The sequence below is a fragment of the Myiozetetes cayanensis genome, unplaced genomic scaffold (assembly GCF_022539395.1).
Source record: "Myiozetetes cayanensis isolate MyiCay16 unplaced genomic scaffold, myiCay2020 scf22, whole genome shotgun sequence".
In the NCBI taxonomy this organism is placed as follows: Eukaryota; Metazoa; Chordata; class Aves; order Passeriformes; family Tyrannidae; genus Myiozetetes; species Myiozetetes cayanensis.
In genome coordinates this window covers 11,808,920-11,834,074 of record NW_026087434.1, presented here as the reverse complement: position 1 = coordinate 11,834,074, position 25,155 = coordinate 11,808,920, and the positions used below count along the sequence as shown (strand labels likewise).

At 43.8% G+C, this 25,155-nt stretch overlaps 1 pseudogene across 1 annotated transcript; it reads right to left on the bottom strand.

Moving 5' to 3' along the window:
- Positions 1 to 329: 329 nt before the first annotated feature.
- Positions 330 to 15,723, bottom strand: LOC126642142 (myosin heavy chain, skeletal muscle, adult-like; annotated as a pseudogene). The gene is made up of 38 exons (XR_007629391.1): positions 15,520 to 15,723; positions 15,284 to 15,427; positions 15,036 to 15,192; positions 14,456 to 14,483; positions 14,243 to 14,357; positions 14,065 to 14,157; positions 13,365 to 13,428; positions 13,174 to 13,272; positions 12,977 to 13,080; positions 12,758 to 12,896; positions 12,412 to 12,530; positions 12,175 to 12,324; positions 11,046 to 11,216; positions 9,790 to 10,096; positions 9,622 to 9,704; positions 9,132 to 9,219; positions 8,914 to 9,031; positions 8,631 to 8,754; positions 8,409 to 8,545; positions 8,052 to 8,307; positions 6,532 to 6,774; positions 6,250 to 6,426; positions 6,020 to 6,165; positions 5,842 to 5,932; positions 5,365 to 5,753; positions 4,995 to 5,121; positions 4,778 to 4,896; positions 4,303 to 4,499; positions 3,718 to 3,901; positions 3,467 to 3,632; positions 3,170 to 3,294; positions 2,654 to 2,962; positions 1,931 to 2,134; positions 1,532 to 1,657; positions 1,273 to 1,443; positions 1,081 to 1,185; positions 843 to 938; positions 330 to 611 (listed from the first exon to the last, which is right to left on the bottom strand). The product of XR_007629391.1 is annotated as a myosin heavy chain, skeletal muscle, adult-like (transcript).
- Between the last annotated feature and the right edge of the window lie 9,432 nt (positions 15,724 to 25,155).

Here is a 25,155-nt window from a genome sequence, read left to right as displayed (position 1 = left end):
AAAGTAAAAACAAGTTCCTCTTGATATATACCCTTGTAAACTTGTAAAGCATAGGTTTACAATTGCTCTTCTTATAGAACTTTGTTTATTAATATTTATTTATTCTGGCTTGAAATCACAATTCCATTGCTGGGAAACACTAATGCAGTGCAAAAAATTCATCTCCTCTCATGCCTAGAACTGTTACCGTAGTAGCAGTACTAGAGATTTTGAATCTTACTCCAGAAAATTCAAGATCTTATTCCTGAAATTTAATTGTTTGAAAACAATGAATACTTAAATAACTTCAGAATTAAATTTTAACTACTGAAAACAGTGATTGGATGTGCATGCAAAAGAATCTATGGCCTTTATTCTCTACATACAGACGTGGTTATAAAGACTCAGAGCAGAAGAAAGTGAAAGGAGGTTCACATTTTGTGCAGCCCTCAGGCCACTGTTGCCTCATGGCATCCTCACTCTTCCTCTCCTATTTTCTTCCCATGAAACTCCCGACTCTTCACTCGGAGCTTGTTGACCTGGGACTCTGCAATGTCAGCCCGTTCCTCGGCTTCCTCCAGCTCATGCTGGATCTTGCGGAACTTGGAGAGGTTGACATTGGAGAGCTCCTCCTGTGTGGGGAGAGGGAGTTGGTGATGAGGAGCCCAGGGCAGGGATTTCACTCCTCCTGCACCTCGGCCTTGTGGGGCTACAGCTCTTCCCTGGGGGAAGGCACAAACCTCCATCCCTTTCCTGGGGGATTGGTGATCCCAGGCATTTTCCAAATTCTGATATTCATCTCCTCAACACCTGTGTGACACCCACAGAAAGCAACACTTGCTATTTCTCCAAACAATACTTACAGCTTCCTCAGCCTGTCTCTTGTAGGATTTCACCTTCATTTGTAGCTTGTCCACCAGATCCTGCAGCCTGAGAATATTCTTCCTGTCTTCCTCAGACTAAAGCAGTTGATAAACAGGAAAGAGAGTGAATTATTGCTTTCTGCACATCACAAAATAACATTTACCCTTGGAGTCCAGGTGAAAAGCTTTTGTTTCTTGGAATGAAGGTGCATCAGCCCAAGGAGGCCTCCAGCCTTACCTGGTAGGTGAGTTCCTTCACCCTCCTCTCGTACTTGCGCACACCCTTCACGGCTTCAGCGCTGCGCTTCTGCTCAGCATCAACCTCTGCTTCCAGCTCCCGCACCTGCAATGAGAAGCCCATCCCTGCAGCTTCCCTGGGGTGTCTCTCCAAGGGACAGGGTCACTCATGCACCAGCACAGCCCTGCTCACCCTGGCCTCCAGCTTCTGGATTTGCTTCTTGCCTCCCTTCAGGGCCAACTGCTCGGCCTCTTCCAGACGGTGCTGCAGGTCCTTCACCGTCTGGTCCAGGTTCTTCTTCATCCTCTCCAGGTGGGCACTGGTGTCCTGCTCCTTCTTCAGCTCTTCTGCCATCATGGCCGCCTGAGCAGAGCAACAGGTGAGTTGTGGGGCTGGAGACATTTTGGGGAGAATACACTGACCATCAGCAATGGAAGGAGTCCCGACTCACATCTGTGATGGCCTTCTTGGCCTTCTCTTCAGCATTGCGGGCTTCCTGGATCGTATCCTCCATTTCGCTCTGAATCTGAGAAATGTCCGTCTCCAGCTTCTTCTTGGTGTTGATCAAGCTGGTGTTCTGTTGAAGAAAAAGACACGTTCTTTTATCCAGTTACTTTATACCATATTTAGAAAAATCAAATTGCCTATTTTTATTTATGGTTTTAATACAGTTTTATATGAAAAATATACACAAATATATATACTAATATACTAATATACTAATAAATGACAGTGGTAGACTGATGAAGAGTAATTGACATAATACAATTAAAAAAGGAAAACCAAGCTATTGATCATTTAAATTCTCTAAGAACTGTAGGTGTTATACGTATTCAACTCTAGAACTTACCTGAGTATGGAGGAGCTGCACACGTTCAGAGGCATCCAGGAGCTCCTGCTCAGCCAATTTCCTCGACCGCTCTGTCTGCTCCAGGGCTGCCCGTAGCTCCTCCACTTCAGCCTGCAGCAGGTTTGCTCTGCGCTCCACCATGGCCACCTGCTCCTTCAGGTCATCCTGGGTCCTGAGAGCATCGTCCAGATGGATCTGGGTGTCCTTGTAAGGAAAAAAAGAGATTAGGAGGCATATTTTTCCTATTCTCCTACTTTCCATTTTAATATCAATATAGAAATGATAAAATTTTAAAAACAGGAAAATTTTTAGCTGTGGGAACGAGTTGAGCAAGCCTGAACCTGCAGATTCAGTTTATTAGAACCAAAAAGTATTTGATTAAGTGTTTTGTTCTTGATCATGTTTTGAAAAAGAGAGTGCTGTTTTCGCAAAGCAGAAAACCACTTATCAGTCTGCAAGATAACCTGCATGGTTTATACGATCACAGAATGATAGTGTGTGAATGTGTGAGATCCAAACATCAGGTCACCAAAGTCCTGGGAATTGTTAACTGAATGGCAACACTTGGTGCTGTTTACCCGAAGAGGTTAATAAAAGGGGAATGTGGAGAGAGATCTGTGGAGGATCCTGAAAACCGAATGGTGTTTTTTGCAGTCCCATTCCATCATTGTTGATATTTAACTGTGTCAGAAACCAGTGAGAACCTGTTTTTTTGTACCGTACCTTGAGCACAGCCTGGGTGTTTCTCAGGTTCTTTTGTGCCTCTGCAGCCACACGGTTGGCATGGCTGAGCTGGATCTCCATTTCATTCAGGTCTCCCTCCATCTTCTTCTTCAGCCTCAGGGCTTCATTCCTGCTCCTGATCTCAGCATCCAGGGTGCTTTGCATAGACTCCACAATTCTGAGGTGGTTTCTCTTGAGCTGGTCGATCTCCTCATCTTTCTCTGCTATCTTCCTGTCAATCTCAGACTTCACCTGGTTGAGCTCAAGCTGCAGGCGCAGGATCTTCCCCTCTTCATGTTCCAGAGAGGCCTGGACAAAAGAGAAACACTGTCTCAATAAACAATGTTTTTCTACAGCTGTTTTCTTCCAAACTACCTCTTATACAGAAAAATGGGACTATTTTACTCTGGATGATGTTGGAAACCAAAACCTTGGCTGTCCTTGAAATTCACAAGTTTTTGTCTCTTGCTCTGCTCCTTAATATCTCTCTGGGAGGCATTGATTATGGTCATGTACCTCAGCTTCCTCGAGAGCAGCCTGGATTTCAGCTTTCTCCTGCTCAGTTTGCTTCTTGGCTTTCTCCAGCTCATGAATTGCCTTTCCTCCCTCTGCAATCTGCTCGGTGAGGTCAGAAATCTCCTCTGTAAGGAAGGATGAAAAGTAACATGGTCAAGCAGAGAGCTGAAAGGAGAAGACCCTGGTGTATGAAGGTGGCAGTCATCTTCTTATCACTGCAGACCCAGACCCAGTAAGTGTGGCAGACATACAAGCTTGGGAGAAAGCCCCTCCCGGAGCAGAGGGCCAGGGACTTACGCTGCAAGTTCTTGTTCTCCCGCTTCATTGTTTCCAGGTGGTCCAAGGACTCCTCATAGGCATTCTTCATCTTGAACAGCTCCGTGCTGAGCGAGCGAGACTCCTTCTGGGAGGCCTCCAGCTCAGCCTGCGTTTCCTCATACTTCTGCTTCCATTCTGCCAGGATCTGAAGAGAAAGGGGGCGTGAGGAGGGATGTGGCCATGCTGGGGGATGCTCTGCCCAGGAGTGCCGGGGCTGGGGCCCAAAAGACCTTGTCAAAGTTCTTCTGCTTCTTGTCCAGAGCAGCGCAGGCGGCATTGGATCGCTCCACGTCAATCATCAGGTCCTCCACTTCATTCTGCAGCCTCTGCTTTGTCTTTTCCAGGGAGGCACATTTGGCATTGACAGTTTCCACGTGTTCCTCTGCATCCTGCAGGCGCTGGGCCAGCTTCTTCCTGTGTTAAGCACATCTTGTGGTATGAGAGCAAAGGGGGGGGTTGTTGTGTGTGGTTAATGGGCTTTTCACAAGATGTTTTACCACTTCAGTCATAACCTAGAGCTCACAGCCATCAATAAACGAGAAATCCGATTCTGTAGTATTTTTCTCAACAGTGTGTTAGCCACTTCACAGTCTGTGGTCCATGTTCCTTTTCTATTTGTCTACATACTACATCGTTTCCCTCATAAAGGCTTGCCTGTGAATTTTTTCCCAAACCATGTGCATTACAGAATTTATTTGCTATTCTCCTTGTACCCAACCACAAATAAGAACACTGACTTCTTCCTGAATATCATAGTGCTCTCCTCAATTTTCTGGTTTTAGTCTCTGCCAGCCTTCCCCATCCTCCCCACGTACTTGGCCTCCTCAAGCTCCTCCGTGCGCTGAATCGCGTCTGTCTCGTATTTGGTTCTCCACTGGGCCACTTCGCTGTTGGCCTTGGACAGGGCGCGCTGCAGCTCCCCCTTGGCTTCCTGCTCCTCCTCATATTGTTCCCGCAGCAAGTCACAGTCGTGGCGAGCGGACTGCAGGGCGTGGGCCAGGGCGTTCTTGGCCTTGGGAGAGAGTGGGATTGGGTCCAGGAATGGCAATATCCTGGGAAGTCTCTTCCAATGAATTAATTTCACACTGAAAACAAGACTTTTCAAAGATTGTTTGCAATGAAGGACAGATGTAAGCCTGGAGGTCTCATCCACAAATCATACTTGCTGCAGAAATGAAAACTTTCCCCCAGTATGGCAGGGTCTACCTGTGCTAAGTAGACCCTGCCCCCACTAGGAAGTGTGATGTTACAAGCGTTTTGAATGGCCAGCTTTTGGAAATCGGAAATTACCTTAATTTCTTCCTCTAAGTGTCTCTTGAGCTCCTCAATCTGTTGGGTGAAAGCCTGTTTGCCTCTTGACAGCTGAGAAATCAGAGCATCTTTCTCCTCCACCTGTCGGGAATATTCGCCTGGGAAAGCACATGAAAAAGAGCCACTTTCACTGTCATTTGAGACCCAAACAAGCCTGTTTTAGGAGTCCCACCACACACAGGGGAGTCTCTCTCACCTGACTCTGTCTGCAGACGAGCTCTTTGAGCATTGAGGTCATTGATCATGCGCTGATGCTCTTCTTCCTTTGTCTTAATCTCACTCAGCTGGTCTTCCAGGGTGCGGCACATCTTCTCCAGATTTGCCTGGGGAGGTCACAGAGAGTGAGAGAAGATTAGGATCTAGTCACCTGCTTCTTCTGAAGACCAGGACTCTAAACAGAAAAACATGACCAGACTTGCAAGCTCTGGACTGTTCCTTGGAGTTAGAAGGTAAGAAACACAGCTCCACACAGAGACAGGCAGTTTGATGGTAACCAGGCCACAAATGGAAACGACCAATTTGAGTGTAATTGATTTTCATGTGGTTTTCAGTAGAGTTTTCAATACCTTGGCTTTGGAGACAGACTCCATGTTACTGGCCAGGTCATCAATCTCCATCTTGAGCTCACTCTTCTCCTTCTCCAGCTTCTGCTTGACACGTTGCAGGTTGTCGATCTGCTCCCCGAGCTCAGCTGTGCTGTCCGCGTGCTTCTTGCGCAGGGCGGCAGCCGTGGCTTCGTGCTGCAGTGTGGCCTCTTCGAGGTCGCGGCGCATCTTCTGGAATTCTGCCTCCCGCTTCTTGTTCATCTCCACCTGAGCTGCCGTCGCCCTCCTGCTTCTTCCAGGCGCTCGCTGATCTCCTCCAGCTCCCTCGACAGGTCAGCCCGATGCTTCTCTGCTTTAGCACGAGAGGTTCGCTCGGCCTCGATTTCCTCCTCCAGCTCCTCAATGCGGGCCTGCAGAACACCAGGGACCCTTCTCACCCGTGCCCTCCTCCTGCCTGAGCTGAGCCTGAGGCAGGCAGGGCAAGGAGCAGACACTTGCCTGCAGCTCCTTGATCTTCTTCTGCAGTTGCATGCCCAGGGCTTGTTCATCCTCGATTTTGCTCTGGATCTGGCTGATTTCAAAGTCTTTCCTTTGGGCAAAGCAAAGGGTGTTACAGCTGAAAGCAAAAAGCCAAGAGCTCCAGCTCAGCACTGAGGTGCCCCAGGGCCACACTTACTTCTTCAGTTTCTCATCCAGCTGCTGCTTATCATTCTCCAGATCCATGATGCTGTCCTGGGCCAGCTTCAGGTCTCCTTCCAGTTTCCTCTTGGCTCTCTCCAGGTCCATGCGCAGTTTCTTCTCTTGCTCCAGGGACCCTTCCAGCTGCACACAACAAGGCCATCAGTGCTCCACCAGCCACGTCCAGCTCCATACCTGTCTCTTCCTGCTGTGTCTGCCTGTGCTTACATCGTCCACTTGCTGCTCCAGCTTGGTCTTGGCTTTGGTCAGTGTATTGACTTTGTCCTCTTCTGCCTGCAGGTCATCCAGGGTCTGCTGATGGGCCTCTTGGAGGGCTTTCTTCTCTTTTGTCAGCTTGGCGATGGTCTCGTCCAGGGCTGCCATCTCCTCGGTGAGGTTTTTCACCTTGGGGAAGAAGGGAGCAAGTGTAAATAAAGGAGGTAGATACAGAAGTCCTGGAACAGCAGAGGGCTCTTTTCCGGAGTGTGAGTGAGATTTTCTGCCTCATACCTTGTTTTCTGTGGCGTGTTTTTCCTTCTCCACCTTGGCCAGTGTCAGCTCAAGGTCATCAATATCTTTCTTCAGCTCTGAACATTCATCCTCCAGTTTTCTTTTCTTGGCTGTCAGCTCAGCATTGATTTCTTCCTCATCCTCAGCCCTTTCAGTCACTTCTTTAACTTTGGCTTCCAGTTGGATTTTGGTTTTGATGAGCTGGTCACACCTTTCCTCAGCATCAGCCAGGCTATCTGCTTCCTGTGGGGGAGACACAGATTGTATGTGTTTATCATGCTTTGAATCTTTTATCTTACTAAGATGTATAAGCCATTTCTGAAAAAGTCTTTCCAATCAAAGAGCTTAATGTCAGTTTTTCTGTCTGGGAAATGGATCTCTCTTTGGAAGCCTTAAAAAAAATGTTTTTTTTTTCTTTCAAAAATATTTCTCATGATTTGCATTTATGAGAATATCTCATGCACTTAAAGGCATCACAAATTTTCCAATCTCATTTCCATCACTAATTTTCCAGTGAAATGGATTTTCAAGCTTTTTGCTTCATGCATACTAATCAGTGACTTTGTTTTCTGGAAGGTCCTTTTAGGTTTTTTTCTATGTACCTGCAAGGTACATGGGGTGTTGTTAATAAGAAATCTAGCACATATGGCAAATGATAAAAATCCAGCTTGCAGGTGCAAATCATTGCAGTACTCAGAAATTAAATATTTTGCTCAATTACTTATTTGCTTTGTTATTCTGCATTCTACAAAATTATGTCTGAATAATATAGAGGTGTGAATTGCCTACCCAGAGATGATGGGTTAATATTATTATAAATACATATGTTCTCCAAATTTTATATACAGGCTTTACAAGAAAGGTTTCTGGATTAAAGCAGGATGGATAAGACTCGGAGAGCCCAGAGAGGTTCTGTGTTGGCCTGCAGCAGGGTGTATCTACCTGTTTCTTTTCATTTTCCAAGGGAGCAATACAAGCGTTCAATATAGTCCAGTCCCTCAAACAGCACAAGCCTGGGACATAAGACTATAGTTCTGAAGCAGGATCTCTCGGTTAATTCCTTTTTAGACTGAGGAGAGATTTCAAGCCATAGTTTCCATATCCTGGGTGAGCAATTATCCATTTGTTATTAAGTGGCTGAATTTACAACCACCAATTTGAATTCTAGGACTTACTGTCCAAAATCAATTCATCCTGGTGAGATACAGCTACTGCCGGCAGAACTCACCTGCTCACATGGAGTTAGGGGGTGCAGGTACAATCTTGTCCTGAGTATTTAATCTTGGCTATTTACAGATGATGGCTTTCCCAGAAAGCAGGACCCCTACTCCCACTTGTATCTCCTTACTTCTTCTAGCTGAGTTCACCACGCTATTGTAAGACACTAGTTTCTCCAACTTTGTGTTCAGTATGATCCATAATTTAACAAATACCTAACATCTGTTCATAGAAGATCTGTCTGACCTTCTGTCTGCAAAAGATAAGCCTTTTTTGAGTGGGAAATAAATGGTGCTACTCACAGCCTGCACTTGGAGCTGCAGGTCATTTTTCTCCTTCAGTAAAGAAACCATTTTCTCCTCCAGCTCCTTCCGCTTTGCCTCAGACTTCGCAAGCTCTTCCTTGGTTTTCTCAAACTCCTCCTTCATGTTGGCCATCTCCTTCTCAGACTCTGCACTCTTCAGCAAGGGCTTGATCTTGAAGAACAGCTTCATCCAGGGCCAATGTTTGACGTTCATGAAGGAACGAATGTTGTACTGGATGCAGAAGATGGATTCTCTAGAGCATAATTCATGTGTACAATGAATATTTTCAGTCTGAAGAGTGTCAACACTTTCCCCCAAGCACAGTGGCTTTAACTGAGGATGAGGAATGTGTACCTTCTCTCCACCATTCTCTGGTACTCCACCCTCATCAGGTAACCCCTGCACATGGCCTGTGTGCGGGTGATGAGCTGTGCCAGCTTCTCATCCCTCATCTCCTCCAGGAGCCCCAGCAGCCCAGCTTTGAAGAACACCTTGGAGAGGGAATGTTGCAGCACACCACTGTCAGGCAGGGCAAAGCACTGGCCCAGAGTGAGTGAGGGAATGGGGGGTTTGTACCTTGGTGTGTCCAAATTTGTACTGGGTGTGGTCCACATCGATTGACCCAAGGAGCTTCTCAGAAGCCTTCTTGCTGTCGATGAACTGTCCCTCTGGGATGGCACTGGCATTAAGCACCTTGTATCTGTGAAAAGAGGAAAAAAAGGCTATTTTTTCCCAACCAACACGCAGTAGCCACTTAGCCCCACCAGCTCACATAAACTATTCTTGACAACAGAGCCAAATGGACCCATGAATGGACCAACAGCACTTTTAACGATGCTGAGAAGTGCAGTGCTCTTACCTCTGTTTGAAGTCAGCGTAGAGGACTCTGCTGGGGAACCCTTTCCTGCAAATCCTGATCCCTTCCAGCACGCCGTTACAGCGCAGCTGGTGCAGCACCAGCTCGTGCTCCATGGCACCTGAGCAATGCAGAGCAGAGCACAAAGGAATGGCACAGATTCCAGTGCAGAGGGGAATGAATGTGCCAGAGCAAAACCTCTTCCTACTTGAGCATCTTACCAGGTGTTTTAGTCTCATTAGGGATGATGCAGCGCACAAAATGGGGGTGAGTGCTCCGTAGATTGGTCATCAGCTTGTTCAGGTTTTCCTGGGGGTTCATCACTTAGTGAATATGTGTAAGAAATGTGGAAAAAATGACCCTTTGTCTTGTTTGACCTTAGCATGAAAGGCCCATCAATGGAGATGCTGCAAGTTTTCAGCTGAGAATAACTCAATCAATAGCTCAATCCCCTCTGACTCTGAACATTAAACACCATCTTGTAGCATAAGAATCAATCCAGTGAAGGATAGAAAGCGGGGACTTTTTATGGGAAAATTTCTGTTTATTTTTATCTTTAATGATGGTCTAAGGAGAAGTCATATGTATTTGCAATATCTTTTTTTTGGTTGGTTGGTTGGTTGGAGTTTTTTTGCTTTTTTACTGTGTCTGAACCAGTTTAAAATGCAGAATAATTCTTTGCATAAATGAAAAGATAAGGTGTTTACATACCCGGAAAAGAGCTGAGACAGTCTGGAAAGAAGAACCCTTCTTCTTGGCACCTTTCTTGCCACCACCACCACCACTACTGGCCTCTGATAAAATGAAGATAATGAAGATATCTGTTGCTTTGGGGCTCAGTTGCTGTGCATCAAAGAGATGACATTTCAGAGAACTGACCTGCCTCTCCCCCAGCAGAGGCGAAGAGTAAGGCCAGGGTCTTCACAGATGATTTCTGGTACAGCCCAATGACAGTTTCATTCAGGGGGTCCTTGTTCTTCTCCAGCCACCCAGTGATGTTGTAGTCCACTGTGCCAGCGTAGTGCACCAGGGAGAAGTGGGCCTCAGCCTTGCCTTTGCCAGGCTTGGGCTTCTGGAAGTTATTGGACTTGCCCAGGTGCTGGTCATAGAGCTTGTTCTTGAAAGAGGTGTCAGTTGCCTTGGGGAACATGCACTCCTCTTCCAGGATGGAGAAGATGCCCATGGGCTGGGGAAACAGCAAAAAATAGCAGTGATAAAATACAGATCTACCTTCAGAAGGGGACTGCAGGGAGACAGAGGAAACTGAGAAATTGATGGAATTTTTGGATCAAAAATGGTTTAAATCTTTGTTAATTTTTGCAGTCTTGGTTCCAGACAAAATGTGAATTTGTGTCTGACAAATGCATTTCATGACTGGTAGTGTCACAATAATCAAACAACATTTTCTGAGTAATTTTGAAACTGATGAATTGAAAGATGATTTGATTTTTACATTACTATTTTCACAAAGTGATTTGCATAGTCAAAGGTGTCTTACTAAAATTGACCTTATTGCCACAGATCAACAGATTTTTCAGCTACATCCTCTTTTTTTTTTTTTTATACAATGTGTCTTTCTGTTCCTATATAAGAGGATGTTGCCCAAAAACAGTGTCTGCTTTTAGCGATGTTTTTATTGATCCCTATTAAATCAGTACTTTTTTCTATATGCACCTATTATTTTTCTTAGAAATTAAGTTTCAGGAGTCACAGTATGAATATGGAAATCATAATATTGAAATTGTGTCTAGATTCCTCAAAAGAGATCGTTCATCTTTGTGGTCTAGAAAACACACCTATGGAGAATCCTTGTCATCCAGTTATGTGTGATTACATTAATTCTTCTATTGCCATACAAGAAAAATTACAGTTAACTTTTTTGAAATGCATAGCAGTACACTTAATGGATAACCTAAAAGTACTTCATTTGTAGCCTAATCACAAAGCTTAGAACTTCCTTTCTGAATACATGCAATATTTGAAATAAAAAAGGTACTTTAAATAGAAAGAACCAGGAACATAAATGGATAATAATAGGTTTATGAAGCATTAGAGCAAGAAAAACGAAGGCTAAAGAAAAATCCTGAAATTCTGTTGTGAAGAAGAGAACTAAATCTTTAATGTAATCAACACACCTTCTCAATGAGCTCAATGCAGGCAGCCAGGTCCATCCCAAAGTCAATGAATGTCCACTCAATTCCCTCCTTCTTGTACTCCTCCTGCTCCAGCACGAACATGTGGTGGTTGAAGAACTGTTGCAGCTTCTCATTGGTGAAGTTGATGCACAGCTGCTCCAGGCTGTTGAACTGCCCAAAGACAATGCAAAGACTAGATTTACTCATTCTCCAGATGAAGAACTGCCTGTATACTTTTCTTCTTCCCACTCAGAATCCCATCTCAGAAACCCATGCAGGGATGCCAAATTAACACAAATATTTTTTTAATGTAAAACATTTAATTAACTATTTTTAAAGGTTTTTTTTTGCTTGGTGGGGTTTTATTTGCTTTGTTTTTTTTCTTTTTTTCTTTGCTACTTGCATGATGTTTAAATATATTATTTATTTTTAAATCAAATTTCCAAATTATTAGGTAGTCTTATACCTATCAAGGCATAATTTACATCACTACTTTTTCTTATATTTTGTGAATTTTCCCATTGTCCTAACAAAAAAGTTAGACATTGTCAGTGCTTGCCACTCCTGGCTTGGACTCAGATACATTTCACAAATATCTATAGAACTTCTCAGTTTCAATTAAAGCAGTTGATGTACTCTTCCTGTTGGAATCACCCTTTATCTCTTAACAAGTAAAGGATGTATATATTGCTCTCTTTTTCCAAGCCTTGACAAACTTTTGTGTGAGACCTAAGTCCACCTTTCTCTTCTTACATTCTGTAATATTGTACCTTGAGTATTTATGCATTGTTTGTAAGTGGATTTTTTTTAATATTAAGTTCAAATTGTTGAAAAACTGCCACATTTGTGCTAATTATATAAAAGGCAGATGCTTCTTCCTTGTATATCACATAAAGCTATTAAATGAAGATCGATTGAAGCTCACAGGTTGAGCTGGAATAAAACCACTGAGATATAAAAGGAAGGAAAACATTTCCAGAAAATAACAAATTTTCCAAAAAATGCAATACTAATTTGAAATTGCAAGTGAATGGAATGTTTGAAAAAAACCACCCTACAATAAGTGACCAGTTTCAGCTGATGCGTAACTGCCTTTTCAAGATTATCCTGTGATTTCAGTGTTCCTTACATCAAAGATCTCGAAGCCAGCAATGTCCAGCACACCAATGAAGTACTGCCTGGGCTGCTTCGTGTCCAGCTGTTGGTTGATGCGAACAACCATCCACAGGAACATCTTCTCATAGACAGCCTTTGCCAGGGCACCCACTGAATTGTACACCTAAAACAAGGAAGAATATATCAGAAGGAAAACAGTACACACAGTAAGACAGTAAATTAAGATAGAGCTTCCCAGGCTGGTTGTTACCTGCTGCACTGTTTGGCCCTTGGTCACATATTCATTCCCCACCTTGACTCGGGGGTAGCAGAGGGCCTTGAGCAGGTCTGCTGAGTTCAGACCCATCAGGTAGGCAGCCTTGTCAGCAACTGAGGGAGACAGTGACAGAGGAGAAGTGATAACTGAAAGTGGATCTACTGTAAGATGTAGCTGTAGGATTCAGCAGTGAAATTTTGTGATGTCTTACAGGGAAATTTAGAATATTCTGGAAGCTGAGATTTGTCTTTGTGAAAGTAAATTGGAGCACAATACCTGAATGGCAACTGCCAGCTGTGTAACTGGTTCTGTTACTGAGAGTTCTAGATTTTGCTGGTACCTTCAGTGCCATCAGGCTCTGCCTGCTCCTCACGCTGCTTCTGCTTGAACTTCAGGTTCCCGTAGTGCATGACTGCCCCTGTCAGCTTGTAGATGGCTGTTCTCTCATCAGCAGTGAAACCCAGGATGTCAATGGCACTCTGGAAACAGAACCAGACAAATAAACCTCTGGGCCATTAAAAGGAACTTTCACCACACCAATGTGCTCTGTGACACTCACATCTGTGGCCATCAGCTCCTCCTGGTCGTTAATGCTGGCAACAGTGATCTCACCTTGACTCACAAACTGATAGTCATATGGGTTGGTGGTGATGAGGAGCATGTCTGTAAAGACGAATAGGACATATCTGGGTGTGAGAATGGAGATAAATGTTGAACACCTTCAGATTTTATCAACCACTTTATAATACTTCCTACCAATTAGCTCTGGCTTCTTGTTGGACATGATCTGATAGAAGATGTGGTAGCTTCTTTCCGCCTTGAGCTGGAAAGTGACTCTGGACTTCTCCAGCAGATCTGGCAAGGATGGCAGGACAGAGTTAGGCCTGACAAGGAACACTGAGGTAGAAGGGGGAGGAAGGAATGGATCAGATCAGGAGGTCTCTTACAAGTTTCAATGTCAGCAGAAGCCAGTTTGCCTGTGGCCCCAAAGTGGATTCGAATGAATTTGCCCTTTAGAGAGGAAAGAAAAAAAAGGTATTTTTAAATTTCACCAAGACGTTCTTCACAGAAGACAGGTTTCAAACACAGTAGTTGTTTGGATTTTATTTCTTCTTTAAAAAAGCAAAACAGGACAAAAACAATTTCAGGAAACTCTCCATACTGGCAATACTAGTGTAAAAATCTGAGCTTTATTACCCACTATTACTTAATGGATAACCGTGAATACACAGGAAAAAGAAAACCACAAGAAAGCCTTTTATTGGGTCATTTACATTGCAATTCAAACAGATGGATATAGTGAAGGCCATTTTTTAATGAGTGCATGCTGTGAAGGTGGATTTTGGTAGTCTAAATGTTAAATGTTTTTTTTTTGGTCTTGTGGAAAACAAAAGTGAGTTGTTACTTTCTGAGTTGTGGGGATAGATATTTAAACATATTTCAATTATCCCCCTTTGTGTGCTGTATTGCACTTCCAAAGATATATTTTTAGTTTGAGAGTCTAGTAAATTTCTAGTTGTCAAAAATACGAGGAAAATATTGGTTGAATGAGTACAGTCATCTGACTGTGACGTTTCAGAAGTGACAGCATCTGTTCTGACATTCCTGGTCCCTTATCAGTGACAGGTTTTGTCATTAGAAACTCACAAAGCGTGAGGAGTTGTCATTCCTCACGGTCTTGGCGTTTCCAAAGGCCTCCAGCAGTGGGTTGGCGCTGATGATTTGATCCTCAAGTGTTCCCTGCAGGGGGGAAATTATTCACTGGCTGTGTTGAGTTGACAGGGCAATGACAGGCCAAGTGTCCAGTCTGTTCTTCCTGACTCACCTGCATTTTGCCTGACGTCTGCTCCTCCTTCTTCTTGTCCCCACTGGCTGCAATTGTTGCAAAGTACTGGATGACACGCTTTGTGTTCACAGTCTTCCCGGCCCCGGATTCTCCGCTGGCAGAACAAGGGAAGAAGCAGAGAGCGTGTGGTCAGGCAGGAGGGGCCCTGGCCCTGGGCAGCCCCGCAGGGACCCGAGCAGGGGGTGTACATACGTGATCAGGATCGACTGGTTCTCCCGATCTGTGGAAGAGGCAGAAAATACACACTTTATAAATAAAGAATGCCAAAAGATGGAAAATTAATTCAGTACATATAGGTTATGACATTATACCTTGCTACACCTAGTCCATTTGGCTTAACATTTTTCCCAACACACTATCTCTGATACTATATTTCCCTTTTAGAAACACTAATGTGAAAAAATCCTGTTTAAGTTACCAGTAATTAATGCAATGGGCGACATAAAATCTAATGATATATTAGGAAAATATCACCATATTTATAAAGGTAACTCCGTGAACACTTTTAAAATGTGTTTTTGATGGGATCACTCTGAAAGTCAATTACCTACACATAAAAGGAACAAGCTGAATGTCAAAACACCTCACAGAGTGTAGAGGCATCTTTCGTTTCAAACAGTAGAAACAATGTTACGAAGATTTTAAACCCCATAATGGATGTGTGTGTCAGAACCATGAAAGCCTTGAAAAAGTCCCTTCATATTGCTGAGACAGAGTATCCCGTCAGAGAATTTAATGGTCCAATCCCTCTGAGAAAGACAGAGCCACTCACCAGTCAGCATGAACTGATAGGCGTTGTCAGAGATGGAGAAGATGTGTGGAGGGGCCTCCTGGCGCTTCTTGCCTCGGTAGGCCAACACCACCTCCGGGTTGTACACGGGCAGCCACTTGTAGGGGTTGACAGTGACGCAGAAGAGACCCGAGTAGGTCTGCCAGGAAGGGACACAGCACGTTGGCTTCCCCTGGGCCTGGCAGAGCAGTTCCTGCAGCTGCCCAAAGGAAGCTGCTGCTGCCACTTACGTAGATCATCCAGGCTGCGTAACGCTCTTTGAGGTTGTACAGCACAGCGGGTTCGTGGAGGTGGGTCATCATGGCCATGTCCTCGATTTTGTCGTACTTGGGAGGGTTCATGGAGAAGATTTGATCTTCCTTCACGGTCAGGGTCTGTCAGAGGGCAGGAAGGGACGTGAATGGGTGTCAGTTAAGAATCCACAGTGGGAAGGAAATGCTGTTTGTAAATCTTGCATTTTACTCACCTCTCCCCCTTCAGTCTTGACAGTGACCTTCCCTGTTTCCCTGCTCTGGATTGTCCCTTTCACAAAGGATTCCTTTGCGTGTACCACAAAGACGGATGTCTTGGCATCGAAAGGCTTGTTCTGGGCCTCGATTCTCTCCTTCTCCGATTTTCGGAGGTAAGGAGCTGCTGCTCCAAAAATGGCCATCTCGGCATCTGACGACATGACTGTGCTGTTTGGTGGAGCTTGTCAGCAGAGAACACTGTGGAAGAGCAGGTATGTTGCTCAAATGAGCCAACATTTTTTGTTGCCCCATGGTTTATTGATAGACTCAAACTGGAATAGAGTGTGTGATTTAGGAAGCATCTCAGGCAGTTCTTTGGTTCACCTTCCTGTGCAATGAGGACAAATGTTGGATCCAGGTTCCAGGAGCCTTTTCCAGTGAAGTTTTTATTGTGTCCAATAATTGATATTTCTCAGTCCCTCTCCATCCTAGGCTAATGTCTGATGACCCAGATGGTGATTTTCCCCTGCTATTTACTACCTAATTAAAATATCTGTGGCTGAAACCCATGTCTTATTCTCCCTCAGTCTTTCACTCTGCCCACCTGAGAAGACTCTGACTCTTTCTACAATATACCCACCTCCTTTTTGTTACAATAATAAAATAAGAATAAGATAAACACTTTTTAATTTCATCCCCACCTTAGACAAACCTCACCCTTTCAGCTTCTCCTCATACATCATTTTATCCTACCAATGTTAGAAGTTCTCCACTAGGCTCACTCCAGAACGTCACTGTCTTTCTTGACACCAGGAAACACAAACTGAACACAGTGCCCCAGATCTGGGAGCTGAGTGCAGGGAAAGAATTGCTCCTATTTACCTGATGGCTATGCTGTTCTGACCGTCTGACCATGTGCTGTTGACCTTCATTCCTCCAAAGGCACACTCTGACACATGCACCAGGATATAGGACCCTCTTCTGCAAAGTTGTTTTCCAGACAAATGAAAGCCAAGGTATCATGTTTATGGGGCTATTCTTTCTTACATGCAGGACTTTGCCTTTTCTAAAATTTGTGATGTTCTTGTTGGCTCCAGGATGAAGTCTTTTGGGGATCTTCTCCAGGATAACATTGCTCTGTAGCAACTCCCTTTGTTTGATGTCATCTACCCACTTCCTGAGGATGCATTCCATGTATCATTTGAGCTGCCAGTGGTGATGATAGATATCAAGCTCCACTGAAATCTATCTAGTACTGATGTGCTCTATAATGTGATTCAAATTTTGGAAGGTGCCAACAGAAAGATTTCTGTTTATTTTTACCTTTCTAGACATCTACATAACTTTGGGAAATGGCGAAGTCACTTACACCTTGCCAAGCTGAGCAGGGCAACTTCTGAATTCTAGGACTCCCAATTTCTCCTTGAAAATACCTCTTTCCAGTTAGATTGATGGGCCCCAGAAGATTGGAGAGTTCAACAGAAAAATTTTAAATGAAAGCATTTGTGGAGGAGTGCTGCTAGGATTGAATGCAATAGCAATAGAGCAATTGCAATTTTGTAAGCTCAAAGCTTTAAATAAAGCTGTGAATGTTTTGTGTCCTCCTGCAAGTAAATATTAAGTGCTGGGTTCCAAATGAGAACTGAAGCATCAGTGAGGTCCCATGCAAAGGAAGAGAACATTCACACCACTAAACCATAAAAATATTAAAAACCTTGTTTGCATATATACAAAAGAGATAGGTGAGTCAAGAAGGCGGTCTGAGGACTATCTGGTGCATAATGTCTTTTATTGGCCCTCTGAATCATTTGCCAGAGTTGTTTACTTCTCATACCAAAACATTTAAACTGTTCAGCATCGCAGCATCAGTCTTTGAAATCAGGTTTGCACCTTTTTCTCTCTGTCAGTCAACAGGGAGTTTTAGGGACAGAAACACCAACTGTAGAAGCTAAACAGCTACATCCTTCCAGAAAGTGCCATCCTGCTTGTCCTCCAGCCATACTGATGGATGTTGCCTTCTTGGTTTCACATTGGCAGACCTCCTCCAGCAGAAAGATCTGTCCTTCGATGAAGAATTGCCCTCCAACTTTGTGGTAAGAGCAAACATCTAAAGCATGTGTGGGGGCAACCTAAACCCCTCAAACTAAAAGAACCTTATATACCATCCTCCTAATTTTAGAATGGCTGTGACTATAAAGTGTGGGTAGATGTGTAAAACCACTTTCCTGTTGTTGAAACTATCTGTAAATGTTGGATGTGCTGTTGGCTGTTCCAGTCTGTGCCAGTTGGACCCCCTTTGCTTATCAATTTATGTCCTTTAGATGCGTATCCTTAGAGATACATAGAAATTTGTTTCTGGGTTTAAATGGATAGATACACAGGCCCAAATTAGAAATAATCCTGTCTGTGGACAATAGAACTGTTTCAAAGAACTTTGAAAGTCATACTGGAAATTTGTTCTGTGTAAACAAAATAAGACTTCCACCAATCCCCCCCCCCCCGTCCCATTGTCCAAAATGTAATTGTTTAAGTTGAAGTTTACTTTCTATTTGTTTTCATGCTTAATTTTACTGTGGCACTCACCTTAACTCAACTTCCCTGATATTTCCTTGGCAAAGGTACAAATCTGTTGCAAGTGACTTAACTCTGGGAAGTAGCGTGTGAGCAAATATAAGGACAGATAATACACTACATTAAGATACTGCATGACCAATTATTTCTTTGTATGTTAATTGTTTGTGAAAATAACTACAGGCAAATCTAGAAATCTTGGTTTAAGAATTTATAAATCAAAGCTGGATATCTAAATGCAATACTGGATTTCTAAAGAAATATCACATGTCCAGAAATAGAAAGTATCTGAAACCCTAGGAAGCTGGACAAACAGACAGGTTTATTAGGTGGCATTTGTAACTTTTAGTTATCTAAATAACCACAATGTTAACAAACAATTGCAGAAGACCTAGTAATGTGCAGAACCTCCACTTTACTCTATTTTGTTTCATAGGAATAGGAGAAGTACATCCCCCTTATTTTTTGTTTGTTTAGTTAGTTGGTTAGTTATTTTTGCAGTTTTACCAATTTTCCTACTAGGAGGCCCACATGCAGATTATAAACCTGCAGTATCATCTGAGAAGTATTTTCATTTACATTTTTTGGCCACTTTTATATACAGTAATACATATAATTTCTTACAAGTCTGTAAGATTTTTCTGGTAGTCTGTTCTGTTTGCTGCTCTATCTGTCTAGACTTCATGCCAGAACAGATCATTTACCTCACTGTTCCATAATTAAACATGAGGAATCCCCAAGAAGCATTTCCTGGCATGACAGCAGTGGCTAGTGGCTTCACGCACAGCCACTTTGGAAACCTTGCTTGCCATGAGCAGCCTCCCCAGCCATCAGTATGTTTCAATTCCCATAAGGGAGCAGTGGCCAGGAACATATGGGCATACAGCAATTGCCTACAAAATTTTATAGAAATTTGCCACCATGAAGAAATCTGTTCTAGAGAAATCCTCCTCTCTGTCGCTTAAGTGTGAGTAAATTAGGTTCTTACCTCTTATGCTATGAGAAGAGCCTTGCAGGCTGGAAGATGACCAGTGCTGTAAAGCAGAAATGGCAGATTCCTCATTACTGCTGCATAGAATTCCACAGGCAGGTTGCAAAGTGAAAATAACCAACATGCTTTATCTTTCAGGTGCCAAATCCTTGCAGGTACAGATACAGGACAGCAGGGCTGAAGTGGGACATTGACTGCAGGGACGCTGTCCCTTTCTGCCAGCCACAGACGTGCACTTACCATGAAGTTTTCTCTGGAGACAGGGAGCACAATTTCAAGAACTCTTTTATACAGTCTGGGCAGCGCATGCTGCAGATGCCTCCTCTGTCTTTGGGCAAAGCATTTTTGGCAAACCTTGTTTTTGGCAAAGTATTGTCTGGCAAACTGAATGAACTGAAAACTGGAAAGTGATGTTACTGGATATAATTAGAAAATTTTGGTCTCTTACTAGCTATGTGAAAAAATCTCCTATAAATAATATGAGAAGATTCCTATGACAGGACATACAGCTAATGATGACTAGAGGAATGAGGGTAACTGCTAGTAACTGTGAGCCAGAGATGCTCCATGAATCTGAGCTAAGGGAGCAGGGACAACCATTCACTGGGCAAGCACAGTGACATTTGGGTTCATACCTTAACTTTTTCTGAGGCCAACCTAAATCTGATGACAGTTGTCCTTTCACAGAGCTCTCTACTTACAGATCTTGGATGTGATATGTGGATTTCACTGTTGTCTGTGCTGCTGAACTCAATCAGATTATTAAATATTACTCTGTTTCACTTTGTTCAGTAACATAATATAGCACAGTATGTCAGAGAGAATAACTACCTTGAACCATTCTAAGTGCTCTTTACATTGTATTCCATCCTTGGATATAAATATAAAATAACATTCATTTGTGTATCTTTCAGTATTCTGGAAATCCAGAGTTCAGATATTCATAGGAGGACCCACAACTGTGTTCAAGAGTCTTTGCTAGATTGTTATTCCTTTGATTTAATCAAAAGTGTTTATACCAATGCAGCTGGTCTGCTTAAGTTTCAGACTCCACTATTCCATTTGCTATTTCCTTTGACATTAGACAGAGCTCCTATCCATGGAATAGTGCCTGGTGGGGGCTGTCTTGACTGCTGAGCAGTTTAGCCAGTCATGTCTTGTGACACTGGAATGGTGGTGTCCAGTCCACCAGATGTGTCATAAACCAGTTGGAGCTTTGAATGTTGATCTGATGGAGGGCAGGAAGACTCTGCAGAGGGCTCTGGATGGGCTAGATGAGTGGGCTGAGGCCAACATTGTGAGGTTCAAGGAGGCCAAGTGCCAGGTCTGCCCTTAGCGCTCCAGGTTGGCTGGAAAGCTGCTGGTGGGAAAGGAGTTGGGGGTGCTGGTTGACATGAGCCAGCGTGTGCCCAGGTGGGCATGAAGGCCAATGGCATCCTGGCTTGTACCAGTCATAGTGTGGCCAACAGGATCAGAGCAGTGACCGTCCCTTTGCTGGGCACTGTGGAGGCACCTCCAGTCCTGGGGTCAGTTTTGGGTCCCTCATGGCAAGAAAGGCATCGAGGGGCTGGAGCATGTCCAGAGAAGGGAATGGAACTGGGAAGGGTCTGGAGCACCAGAAGCAGCTGAGGGAGCTGGGGGGCTCAGCCTGAAGAAGAGGAGGCTCAGTGGGGACTTTCTCTCCGTATATAACTACAAGAGGAATTTGGTCTCCTCTCCAAGGAAACAAGTGACAGGTCAAGAGCAAACAGCCTCAAGTTGAACCAGGGGAGGTTTAAATTGAATATTAGGAAAAATTTTGTCCTGGGAAGGGATTGTCAAGCCCTGGAAGAGGCTGCCCAAGGAAGTGGTAAAGTGACCATCCCTGGAGGTGTTAAAAAAACTTGTAAATATGGCACTGGGAGGGCACAGTTTAGTAGTAAACGTGGCTGTGGGGCTGGGTTGACGGTTGCACTTGGTTATCTTAAAGATCTTTTCCAAACTTTAGGATTCTATGAAACAGTAGGGATAAGATGGGTTACTATTACTAGTGTTCTGAGGTTTGAGCTACCTGGAACTGCTTCTTTGCAAGCAACAGGAAGTCCTTTAGGGGTGGCCTTGAAAGCTACAGAGAAAGTACAAATATCTCCAGGGGAGTAATCGCCTCACCAGCAGCGTTCTGCTGCATGTTGAATGCACCCTTTCTCCTACCAGTGCTATATGCTGCCATCAACATTTACTCCCTGTATCACACCCTGATCATTTATACACTCTACACAGGAATAGTTTTGCCTTAGGTTTTCCTGCCTTGCAACCTCTTTTCCCTCCTCAGAATATTATGGTTGACACTATTTTGGTTAGATGAACCCTATACCCCATATTTCTACTCTGTCTTCCAATGTCAAGCCCAAGGAATTCTCTCTACCTGTAACATGTCATTTCTTCATAAAGTGTAACTCTAATATTTTGTTTCATGCTATGCAAATGCAGGTTCCTGTCTTTTCTCTGACATTTTGCAGAAGTTCAAAAATCCCAAAGGCCTCTTATGTGAAGGACTTCTGTTAGCTGTGCTTGAAAAAGTGATTGTGGTTTTCTCATCTTTTCCTGGGAAGGCTCAGTCAGATTACTGAGCGTGGAGCTGCCATAGCTGCTGTCTGTCCCTGTCAGTCACTGTTTATGTCCCTGTCATGGTTTAACCCCAGCCAGTAGCCAACCCCACGCAGCCACTCACACACTCACCCCCAGTGGGATCAGGGAAGGGTAAAAGGTTGAAAAATTGTGTGTATAAAGACAGTTTAACAGGGAAAGGAAAAGCTGTGCACGCAAACAGAGCAAAGCAAAGAATGAATTCACTGCTTCCCATGGGCAGCAGGCATTCAGCCATTTCCAGGAGAGTTGGGCCCCATCACACGTAACAATTACTCTGGAGGACAAATGCCGTCACTCCAAATGTTCACCCCTTTTTTCCCAGTTTTTCTCCTGAGCATGATGTCCTGTGGTCTGGAATATCCCTTTGGTCAGTTGGAGTCACCTATCCCGGCTGTGTCCAGTCCAGTCTCCCACACAGCCCCAGCCCCTCTCCAGTGTGTCAGTACAAAAAGCAGAAAAGACCTTGGCTCTGTGTAAGTTCTGCTCAATAATAACAAAAATATCCCTATAATATCCACCCTGTGTTCAGCATAAACTCAAAACACAGCCTCATTCCAGCCACTGTGAAGAAAATTAACTCAACCCCTTCCAAAACCAGGACACTCCCCATTGGATAAACTTAGGTATTAGTAATTTAACTGTGGCAATCTACTGAGAAAGTGGAACAGCTTATGTCTGATGAAAAAAGGAGATTTTGTTCTCCCTGTTCTTCTCCCTGTTCTTCATTTTTGTTCATTCCTGGAAAGGGAGAAGTTGGAGGGCAGTGAGGTGTCCCACTGTATGCAGATACAATTTGCCGTTTCAGCACACCTCATCTTGAGGAAGTGTTTCTTTGGGTTCAGCTGGAGTCAGAGAACTTGAAAGGTCAAGTCAGGTTAATTTGTGACACCTCCAACTGACACAGTAAGCATTTAGGGTTTTTTGCCTAAACTTACTGAAAAAGAAGAAAGGTCTAACATTTATCACTTGAAAATGATTCATTCATTTGAGCAATGTTTCCTCTCATCTTGCAGTTCTGTTAAGTGCTGTTAAATGTTTGGGAGGATCTGCACTGTTATGCACTGAAGTGTAACTACCACTGTTTTTTCATGTTTCCACACTTGCGTAATTCAGCTGGGTACAGTGGAACAGTACTGGGGCAGCACTGACTTACCTCGTTTATAAAATGCACCTGGGAAAAGGGTGTCTAAAGAGTGCATCAGTCCTTTCTTATGGAAAATATCTAATGACACAAGTTTTGAAGCAAAAAGAAAAATAAGTGATTCCTGTCAAATGGTAGACCTTGCCATTCCCAGGCCTTCCTCCTCTTTATTTTTCTGCCATTCCTGTTTCCATATATCTCTGTAGGGCTGGATTCTGCTGGAAGAAAAACACAGTCCAGCTGAAAGAGAAGAGGCAGAGGGAAAGTCATGTATGGAAACAGACTGATCTGCTCAGAAATGCACCTTGGGCAAAGCACTGGAGTGCTGATATTCCCCATGGGGGAAAGGGAACTCAGGCATCCTGAAAACAGATCCTTCATGAGAAGATCACAGAATGACAGAACCTGGTGCAAACCCCTCTCTATGAGCAGGGCCACCTAGAGCTGCTTGACACCTAGAGCCAGATCAGGCAGCTGCCTCACCTTCTCCCACAGTTTGTAATCCAGCTGCTTCTCACGCCTGTTCTGTGATTATTGAAAATATTATGAGAGTAAGAGGCCATATTTTTGTGCAGACTGAATTGTGCAAAGAAGTGGAAATGTCTCAGGACAGGAGTGCTTATCTCAGATCCCTTGACACTCCCCTTGGCACATTGAGTCCTAGTGGTTGTTCATGCTATAGGAATGTGATGAGGAACACATTTGGTGCAGGTTTCTCAGTGTGCACCTGCAGAGGATCTGCAGGTTGAGCTCTGGGGGGGAAGGAGCCCGAGGCAAGAGGACATGAACTGCTGACAAACTGCTGACCAAAGGGGCAGGGAGCCCAGCCAGGTGAGGGACCCTAAGAGGCACAGCAGGAGCTGACAACCCCCAGACCTTCCCATGCTTTAAACTGTGAGGGCAAAACCCCAGGGGTTTCTTTGTTTGGGGTCCCTCCTCAAAGGCACCAGCTCAAGCCGTTATTTTGTTACTGCTCTGTGATTAACTTATTTTGAGGATCAGGATGTGTGAGACTACTCTGGGAAACCTGGGGTGGAGCTGGTGAGTCCTGACCCTGTGTGTGGGGAGCAGCTGCACAGGGGCCTCGGACCCAGCTCAGGTGGTGGAGTGTGACTGACAGAGGAGCTCCTGGAGGGTCGGACAGGGAAGTTTCCCCAACAAAGGAACGTAAGAATATCTGTTTCAAGATCTTCCTAGCCTAGGATCTTGTCTCTGACACTTGCCAAGAAGAGATTCTCAGAATATGTGAAAATAAGTATGTAGTGCTCTTGCTGAGAACACTCCCACAGACTCTCTGATGTGTTTCTAAGAGGTTTTCTGAGTCAGTGACAGTGCCTTTGTTTTTACATCTAAACCCAATTTTTATACTATGAATTTGTCTGTTTGCTGGCACTGGATAGTTGTATACCAGAGGAACACGTACATCGCTTTGGTGTAAAACCTACCATATTCCATAGTAAAAGTTCTGTTTTGTGACCTGGTTAAAAATAGGGAAAAAAAAAAGAAAATCACAGTTCCACAGTTTCAGCACAGGACATGGAGATTTGACTGAGATGTAGACAGAGGGCTATACATAGTATCTTTATTATTCTAAAGCTCTCAGAAGAACCAGTGGTTCTCGAAACTGTAAAGAGGCTCTGCCTCTACAGGGGTAATGCAGACAAGGTCTTCAGCCACCCCTGGAACTGGAGGTCTAATCAATAGTGCCTCAGAAGTCATATAATGGAATTGTCTCTACACTTGCTTAAACCCAGCTCAGAAAGTTATTTCTGCAAGTCTGAGCTCTATAGAGATGTCTTAAATAAAAAAAAAAAAAAGAAAAAAAAAAAAAGAAGAAGAAAAGAGAGCAAGTATTGCTATTGGAGAGCCATAACTGAGCTTCCTGCTCTCAATGACAGAAAGAAAACATAATGAATAAGGTTACAGATGAGATGAAAAATAGTAATTATGTTAGAGCGAAAATGCTTGGCATTGGTCATAAATACAATCATGATAGATTCAGAGAATTCAACACTGAGAATGTATTTGCAAAAAAAAAAAAAAAAAAAAAAAAATGGAACAAGTTAATGTTAAGAAATGGAGATTCCCAGGCAGGGGCACACTGCCTCCAGCTTGAAATGAGGACACGTAAAAACTGTGCATTAATTTGGTGTTAATTTGACTGCAATCTCTGGGTAAGGAAGTAGGCATCTTTTTCTATTTTGAGGAACTGGGATGTTGCAATCATCATACCTTGTCATAGTTCTGATTTTAGCAAGGAATTTTATTTTCCCTTCCCCTGCCTTGTGTGTGTGCTCTGTATATGGGCCATCAGGTGAACAA